This window comes from Pteropus vampyrus, unplaced genomic scaffold (assembly GCF_000151845.1).
Source record: "Pteropus vampyrus isolate Shadow unplaced genomic scaffold, Pvam_2.0 Scaffold159, whole genome shotgun sequence".
Taxonomy (NCBI): Eukaryota; Metazoa; Chordata; class Mammalia; order Chiroptera; family Pteropodidae; genus Pteropus; species Pteropus vampyrus.
Window position 1 is genome coordinate 1,385,451 of NW_011888940.1, and position 9,506 is coordinate 1,394,956.

General features: G+C 36.4%; 1 protein-coding gene across 6 annotated transcripts in view; it reads right to left on the minus strand.

The window, feature by feature from the left end:
* Positions 1-858: 858 nt before the first annotated feature.
* The window catches only part of ZBTB18 (zinc finger and BTB domain containing 18), a 28,662-nt gene continuing 20,014 nt past the window's right edge, over positions 859-9,506 (minus strand). For all 6 annotated transcript variants that reach the window (XM_023536580.1, XM_011370072.2, XM_011370069.2 and 3 more), the window contains one exon: positions 859-874. The gene's annotated coding sequence lies outside the window, so the exon portion shown is untranslated. The remainder of the gene's footprint in view (positions 875-9,506) is intronic.

The window sequence follows — 9,506 nt, forward strand, 5'->3', positions numbered from 1 at the left end:
GATCAGGTCAGAAAATGCCGCGAAACCCACAAGCTGGCCTTTGTTGTAAACCATCATGAGCTCATTAAAAACACATGCAGAAATGGTTAAACAAAATCCTCTAAACCTTTTACAAAATTGCCAGTCTATTAGAAGGTCTGAGCTCACAGCAAACTCTCCCTTCCAATGTGTGCAATGGAGCAGCTAATGTCCTTTGGACTCTTGTCTATGGCACCAAGCAGAGGGAGGTTTGTGGGGGAGGCTTGTTTGTTTTTGGTTCTTCTTGTTGTTTTTTAACTTTTTAAAAAAAAATCAAACTCTTAACTATATCAACCAAGAGGGCTATTTCTCCAAACGTGTATTGTTAAAGTCATTGCCTTAAAAAAAAAAATCTATGAAAATTATAAAATGAAAAGGAAGATTTGTGTCAAATCCAGGGGAGAAAGAAGAGAAAGGAAAAGAGATGACTGTGGCGTGAATGTTTTTGCGAAGTGGCTTTGCATCAAAGAGCAAAGTGGACGGACACACTGCATGGGGGCTTCGAAGCCTGCGACGTGGAAAAGTTGGACCCGGCCAATATTTACTCAGTTTCCTTATAAGGAACAGAGCAGCATCGCATCCCATCAAGTTGTGGACTCAGCAGGTGCATTTCCTCCACATGCATTCCTTTGCTGCAATACGCCATGACCACAGACTCGTATCAGAGATGTGAGCCTGAGGCTGAGATGCTCTGAGCTCTCACCTGGCACGTGCCACCTTCTCCTGGGGAGATCAGAGTGACTCATTTAAAGCCTTGGGTATACCATATGAACATGTGTGGTTCCCTGGTGGGGGGGGGTCATGTCTGTTCATTATCATTATAGATATTAATCACATGGTTTTATATATATATATGTATTATGATACGAGAGTAAACATAAACTGAAGCTCTGGGTCTTGGTTTCTTCAGCCTTAAGAGAAAACATCTGTATCCAACTTAGGTTTGGGGATTAATCAGATCTAGAGAGCTGAAAGAGCTTTGAGAGGTTTGTCCAAAGGAACACGAAATATGACGTAAGGTAAGATGTAGGAGGTTTGCATACCTGCACATGTACACGCGGACAAACCTACCTGAGAACGTGGAATCTCTTTCATTACTACAGAACTTTAACTTTCACATTTCCGGTAGAGATCGCTTGTCTCCAGGCCTGCCGAAAACTGAAATAGAGTTGAGACTATTAGTGCTCAATGAACTTCAGTCAGAAAAATCCATATTGAAAAAAAAATTCACATTGGAAGGAAGGCTTTAAGATAAGAAGAAACTTTATCTTGATGTAAAAAATTATTATTATTATTATTATTATTATTACTATTATTATAGTGATGGCATCTCAAATGCACATAGTCCCTTTTCATCTGAGAGCTTAATGCTCTTGCGTATCTGCTTTCACATTATTCTGAGGAAGGAGGCTAGCTGGGGCTGGGGGCGGATTACTATTCTGGTCTTGCAAAGAGAGAAGTGAAGGTATCGGGGTGGGGGGCCTCCCCTGATCATCAGTAGACCTCCAACTTTCTCTCGAGTCTCCTTTCCATCAGATGCTGCTGAGAGAAGGAGGTGAGAAACAGTCCAAGAAACCAACCAAGGCCGTTTTTCAGAGTAAGTGGGAAAATATTCGATTCTCCCATTTCAGCAGCAAACAAGTTTCGAGGTTCCTGTCTGGCTGCCACCCTCTGTCGGGCACCCATGTTTCTCCTCTCCCTCTTGCACGTCCAGCAACAGCTCTGTCAGCCCTGTAGCTACTAGCCTGTAAGTAGCAGTGCCTCGCTGTGGTTGAAGAAATAACATGTTTTGGAAACCCAAGCAACCCTTTCCTGGCTGGGAGCGGAGAGGGAGAGCGAGCAGAATCCTGCGGGGGCTCCAGCTCTCAGGGAGCTCGTAGAGAGGCCGGCACCTGGCCCCCTCTGACACCGGCAGCAGCGAGTGTTCTGCTGTAATCTTTTTTATTTATAGTTGGTAGCATCCAAGTCAGGAAAACAAATAGTATAAAAACCACGTTGGGTTCAATTTGCAAATATGTAGTAGACAATGATAAGTGCAATGATGGTAAATATACGTTTACTTAAGGCAGATTTTCTCACTTAGGCATAATCAGAATGTTGATTTCAGATTCAGATCTGATCAAGGATGTGCCCGGAGCCAGGAATTCAAACTTTATGTGCCCCTAAAGAGAGGAAGATCCCACGTCTGAAATGATAGCTAGCCAGCGATTTGGGGAATGAACGAAATGTTTGCAAAGTCCTTCCACCGCCTTCTCTTCCCCACACCTGCTCCCGCACCTTCAGAATGAACGGACTGGAGGTCCCTTTGCCCCTTCCAGCTCTAGTTTTTGTGATTCTAGATTAGTCTCTGTGGAAGAACAAGCGATACAGCAATCTACAAGGAGAGAATATCAGACACACAATACAAGTCTTCGTGTAACGGGGAATAATTGGGTCATTAGATTGTTATCAAATTCTGGCCACTAGATTTTTGCAATTCGAAGAACAAAATTAACTCATTATTTCAAGAGCCACCAGTCTAGAATGCAAATTTAAAAAATTTAGGATACAGATGTAAGCTTGGAATTGTTTTTGTTTATAATGCTTTAAAGTTATGTTATTTTAGGAGAGAGAAAAAATTATATATATTATTAAATAAGAATAATAATATGAGGATTGATTGTCTCATTCTTCAAGGGTGTTATTTGGCTGACTTTTAAACAGAAACACTTCAATCATTTAAAATCCTTCCATGCTGGTCAAACCTACAAACCGCCTGTATTTTGACTGAAGTATTATTTTTACTGCAAGATAAGCACCTTTACAGAACAAGTTGAATAACCGATGACAAGCCCTTCCTGCCTCCCTCATTTGCACATAGTGATTCTAGTACTGCTCTGAGGCATCCCTCAAGAAAAATAACATATAAATAGAATGTGAGAAATCACCACATTTTCTAGACTTCACACTTAGTATGAAAAACAAAATTTCATTGTGCCCCGACACAGCCTCTAATTTTTTTTTTTTCTCTTAACCTAAGAATTTTATCCGGAACTATATCGTTGATTATAATGAACCCCCAGAAATACCTCAGTTCCTTCTTCCAGACTCCCTCACGGCATGGAAGTGGCGTGCTGGTTGCAGACTGCTGAACTGGGCCAATCTCAAATGTAGTTTTCATTTCAAATTTGTTTCAATTTTTTCAAAATGGTAGAAATTCACACACAAAAACAATTTGGTTGGGAAACACGGTTGTATAACTGCGTCGAAATTACTCGATGCATAGAACGTGCTCTCCTATATATAATTAATAAAAGGACGTAGAGAAAAACAGGGCGGACCATCAGGTATGAATTTTAGTTCGAGTCTTAACAAAAATAAGAACCTAAAGGAATCTTCCAACTGCCAGCCTTCAGTTTCTTTCCGTTTATTCAGTTGCAAAATCTTGGGGCTTTTGAAGAAAATTTTTACATTGAGGGCTTGCTTTGAATATAAACCTGTACCGTTTTTTGGTCCCTCCTGTCACATCCTTAAGAGACTCTCTTTCTCGAAGGCAGTTATAGAAATAACTTTATAAATTAAAATATAAATTTTTGGAATATGGTTCTATGCTATAATTTCTTCTATTCGATGAGAATTTTAAGTGATACAGAGAAACAGTTATAAATGACAAGAAATACGGGTTTGGTTTTTTTACGCTAAATTCAAATAGATGGCACTAAGTTCTATGGCTATGGCTCACAAGCAATAAAGGCTTTTCTTAAATGTTTTCATTATCTATTATTGTACATAGTGCTTTTCTAAAGATTGTCCAAATAGACATCCTTAGGAAGCATTGTTGTCTGCCTAGTAAACATGCAATGGGCATTTTAATATTACCAAACAGCTCATTTATATGATAGAACTCCAAAGAAATGATCCACCAAAAAGGTATATGTATATTTTTAGTCTGCTTAAAAACAAATTTAAGAGAGTCATATGAAAAGCTGAAATGCTCTTTGATCAAAGATCATTTCAGAGCATCAGACATACAAAAATGTGAGAGTCTTTAATAATTCTCTCAAAAACGAAGGACACACTGCGTTAAGTATGACTTTTAACGGCGTGAATATGTCCTTATTTATAGTTTTAAGTAATATATATATTTTAAGTCATACACGGTTAGGATACATTCCGTTAAGCTGTGTCACATATCAAAAGTTAGCTGTGATTTGGCATAGCACAGATAAATGAGGTTGTGCTATTCTTTCAAGTTCGGTGTCATTATATATGCATTATGTATCAAAACACCAGATTTAATCGATCCTGTAAATGTTTGCCAATATTCACATACATTTTTCCATGTATCACTTCATATTAACTGCAAATACACCTTCCACAGATTTGAATATTTAGGCCAACATGACTTTTTAAAAAAATTCCTACAAAGTCATCTTAAGCATGTATATTGACATTTAATAAAAACAATTTAATTTAATGATTAACCACAGAGAGTATAACAAATTGTAAATAAGTCGTTTCCCTGAATGGACTCTCTATGGGTGTCACACGGCCTCTCAAAGCCACTCTTAATATCCTCACTGAAACTGTTACTGACTAATGTGCTACATTTTAAAGCCAAATTGGGTTTTCATTCTTCTCCTGCCAAACTAACTAGAGAGAATGCCTCCTATAGCAAAATGCAAGCTCAACTGTAAACCCATCCCTAAAGAAGGTTGGGAAAGGGGGAGAAGTGCCTGAAAATTCAAGGAAAAATTTAGTTTTGAAAGAATTGTTTTGTAAACTACCCTTCAGCCCAAGGAAAAGTACCATGCTTACATAAACCCCAGGGACTGTGATTGACAGTTTATTAGTCAATGTTAGAATTAAATCAGGGAAATTAACTGGATAAATCATCCTTCTCAGAAAAGCCTGATTTCTTTCAAACGCTTGAATATTTTTGGAAAAATCTTCGAACCTGAATTATCTGGATAATTAATTCAACAATTACGTGTATAAGCAGATACTTATAAGGTATTCGGGCTTAAAAGAAAAACTTTTCAATCTACTGTTTCACTTCTATGACCTCACCCTTTCCTGTTATAAAGTTTTAAATTTAAAGAGTTCGGCTTCTTTAACAAGAAATTACAAAAATTAATTAGTAAAGATTTTTAGGGGGTCAGTTTGCAAAAATACAAAAGTTAATTTTTAAAATGTCTCTGAAATTGAATTAATATTTCTCAAAACCTCCACTGACATCAATAAGATCTGACTACTTTAGCTATCCTTTTATGATATTAAGAAAACTTAAGGATGAGTGGGGAGGATTGGAAAAATAAACTGTTTCTCTTTATGTAACTAAATTGTCTTGAAGTCAAGGGATAAGTGGTTCTACATTTTAGACCACAGGATAGCATTCTGTAGGCAAAAAGTAGAAAAATTTTAACATAAGGGACAGAATCTTATCGGTGTAATAAACTTGGACTATAGCCAGAATGAAATGCCTAAGAGGTATTTGCTTTTACAAAATAAATCTAATGCTTTCTTTTTTAAAATGGCAGCATTTTAATGGCAAATGACTTCAGTGAAAAGGATTGAGCTCTTGTGTTCTGGATTTCAAAATTCACACTCGATTCACTGTACCTTATCAGCTAATTTCAAACATCGCAACAATCACAACAAAAATTTAGATCAGTATCTACAAATTAAATCTAAAATTAATTCTGAGTTTCCTAACCAGAGGTATGTATGTAAGTTTCCCTCATTATATTAGAAATCAAAGACTGTCTTAAGCTCTATAGAAATAAAAGGTAGTCATACGATACAGGAAATGTTGAGCTCTTAAGACTTTATCGGATTCAATGGGAGTTTGAAAGTCTAATTTTTACATTATTTTGATTCTATTGCTAAACCTTGGGAGAATCAAGATTTTGTAAGTCGTGTTACTTCTTGGGTAAAAAACAACTATTTTCTTTGATGATATCTCAAAAGATTTACTTAGAAAATGAATATTTCAGCCATTTTAATATGTGATATTACATAATTTTAATACTGTCCAACTCTTTCTAATCTTCCGATAACCCGTTTGTAGATAATCATGAGTCTACTTGATTTACCTATTAATCTGATGGCATAATTAACTAGAAAGGAAATCCAAAATCTAGCACACAATACCAGCTAGGCCCACAGTGATCTAGGGCATAATCAATTATCGAGAAGAAACAGATGTTCTCCAAAGTGAATGAAACCACATACTTAACATATGCTTATATATCAGCCAGATGTCAAAGGTGGGGTCAATTTGGTTTCCAACTTGATTACACAACAAATTACTTTCTTTTAAAAATGTAGCAAATACACAACTGATTCCTTCGCTTATCAAATGTGATTTGTGTCATCAATAGTCTGTTCTAGTTTTGCAAGGAACTTTTTATTCCAAATTACATGTCAAAACATTGTTTTTATAAGTATATCCAGTTACGTTTAAGATAATGCTCATTTTAAATTAGAAGCTAGTAAGTGGAACTAAATTATAACTCTCAACATCTTCAGAAAGCTTTCAAATAACTGTGACTAGTTGCTACAGGAACTGAAAACAAAACCCCTCCCCCCCTTTTATATGCTTGTCACTGCTCAGAAAATTATTTCGTGGAGCTCAAGTGTACCTTCCTCTTTTATGTGAAACAATGTTTGGTTGGTTATAAAACCAAGTGTGAGTTGCCTGTAATAGAAATCCTGTCTCAACAACAAAAAGGGAAATGTAGAATTCAAAATCGTAAGTTATGGATTGTGCTTTATTAATCTTTTTTGCATTCCCATCCAAAACCATCAGGGAGCTTACAAATGGTACCCTTTCAAGCTCTGGACTTTATTTCCTTTTTTCTATAGAAGAATATTAACTTTACCATAGGCCATTTAATATAAATGTATTTAATTTAATTTCGACGGTAGTAATATAAACCTGTATCTTTAAGGCTGGAAGTTATGGGCGATTACGGATTCCAGGATTTGCAAACTCTCAGGTCTGTGCCGACCCTGGTCACCGTGTGTGACAATTCCTCCACGGTACCGTCAGCACCTGTGTGTTCTGCCAACTCCGTAGGTGATGTTTCTCACCCTAACAAGCCCAACGAGACAATCACGAAATTGGGTCGATCACAGAAATTAGGAAATGGAGTTCTTCTAACAGTTGCAGTACTGAAGTTACAACTTGACAATTAAAACCTGGGAACTTTATGAGTTTGCCCAGCAACAAAAAGGATGCATGTAACTAATCTTGAACAATCAAATGCCTGCTAATTCAATTGCCTAGAATTCCAGTCATTAGCCAAGCAGGCTTCCAAATTCAGACATCCGGTCTCCCTCAATTTTCCACTTAAACCAGAACACAGAAGAGGAGATCTGACCAATCAACTTAGGATAAAATCACCCATGAAAATGACTTCTGGTGTATGGATTAGTAGCCGTGCGGCATACTTTGAAAAACCTAGGCTGCCACGTAAAAGTTTCATGGATTCACAAACTTCTAGAGAATTACCTTAACATTCCAGATTTAGGTTATAGAAAATGGGTGTCGCTTTTAAAATGTGCATTTAGTATCTTCTTAAATGACTAAAAGCAAAAATGTTTGCGCATTTCCGTGTGAGTGATTTAAGGCATTCTAATAATTTCGTTAAGTTCTGAACAGAAATGACATTAAAAATAAAGATGCTATGGATGACACACACTTAGGATCTATGAAGTACACAATCACAATTAAAACAACGCACAAGAAATTCTGAGTTCATATAATTTATTGCAGTTAGCACACAGTTTAAAAATTCACCAACACACCAATAGTACAAAACTAAACAGCATTATAAGTTATTCCCCCCTCAGGAAAATAAAACATACTATGATTGTCAAAGCTAGATGTCAGTCTAAGTTTCAGAACAAAGGAAGAATGTGAAACTAATAAAAGGAAAAAGCAATCACTCACAATGACCACAAAAAGAAAATCCAAAGAAAGTCCGTTTTCTCACAGACATTGATTGTCTTCTCTAAATTAATAAAAATTATTTTAACATAAACTGTATTTAAAAAAAACTAGAAACTCTTCAAGTAACTAAAGATAATGCTCCAAGGCCATTTTCACAGCTTTTTTTTGTTTGTTTGTTTGCTTTAAATGCCATTACAGCCAAATTAACACACATTTGACCAAATATTTCCAAACCAGTCCAGCAACACACAATGGAGTTTTCCATTCAGTATCTTAAGCACAAAAATAGGCTATGTTTACAGTAGTTAAGGCGATCAAATTTTAAACAAAAGCAATTTAAAAAAAAAAAAAGGGAAAAACAGCAAACGTTTTCCATGCTACTCCCATAGACCTTATTTGTAAGTGCAAGACAGGAAAACAAACACTGTGCAAAATGCTCTTGCCCTGTGTGCTGGTCATTAAACCGCACACCGGGCTGCAGCCTCTGCTGCCGCGATCCACATAGTCTACTGACCCCCTTCCCCATGTCAATCAAGGCAGTCCAGTCCTTTCAGCCTGGGGCTTTTTCAGTCCATAGAATCTTTTCATGAGTTTGGGGGGGGGGGGGGTAAGAAAGAAGGGGAGAAAAAGGGGAGCAAAAAAAAAAAAAGAGAGAGAGAAAATGACCTATTGTCAATTTGTGCAGTAGTTATTCTAAAAATGCTCAACTGGGTAAATGTGTACACCTAAACTTTGAGCTGGCATGGGTTTTGTGCAATTAGAAGTTGGTTATAAATGCACACTGCACATGCAAATCTTTAAGCCGTTTGTAAACATTTATAGTTTCCTTGTTATGTAGCGAAGTTATCAATTTGCAGCTTAAGTTTTTATTCAGCTTAACAGTTTCAACTTAAAGACAGTGGGAAAGTCAATTTAAATTATATAAAATAAAAATAAAACAGTGCATTTATGTTCTTCATAACACCAGTTATTTTCCAAATGGTGCTATTTTTCTAAGGAAATTAAATAATTTTAAACTCACTCGTTAAAGTTATACAATGCAAACAAAGACAAAAATATATTGAAACTCATGCATTTCTGTAGCGTTAATATTTACTTTTCAAGACTCAACTAAGAGCATCAACACAACCTGTCAAGTTCTTTGACACCCCCCCCAACCCATGTAATCAATTACAGTATACAATAACAGTAATTCACATTTTTCAACACACAGTTCAACACTGCTGAAGCTGCAATATCCTTTTCATCCCAAGCAAACCTTCACAAAGACAGCGTCCCAGGGATGCCAGTGTACTTGCAGAATTTCTCTCATTGGGAACTGTCAGCAAACCAGAAGTTGCCACAGAAAGTTTTAAGTCAACTGCTTGTTTAAAAATAGATAATCCAGCATTTCAGAAATTTTCCATTTGGGTCTAAAAGCATTCAGGTTTCCAACAGCCAGAAAAGATTCATGCAATTTGAGACATGTAAAGAGGCTAATAAAACTGGAGGGAACTTCTACTTTTTTTTAAAAAAAAAAAAAAAAAAAAAAAAAAAAAAAAAAAAAAAGGGG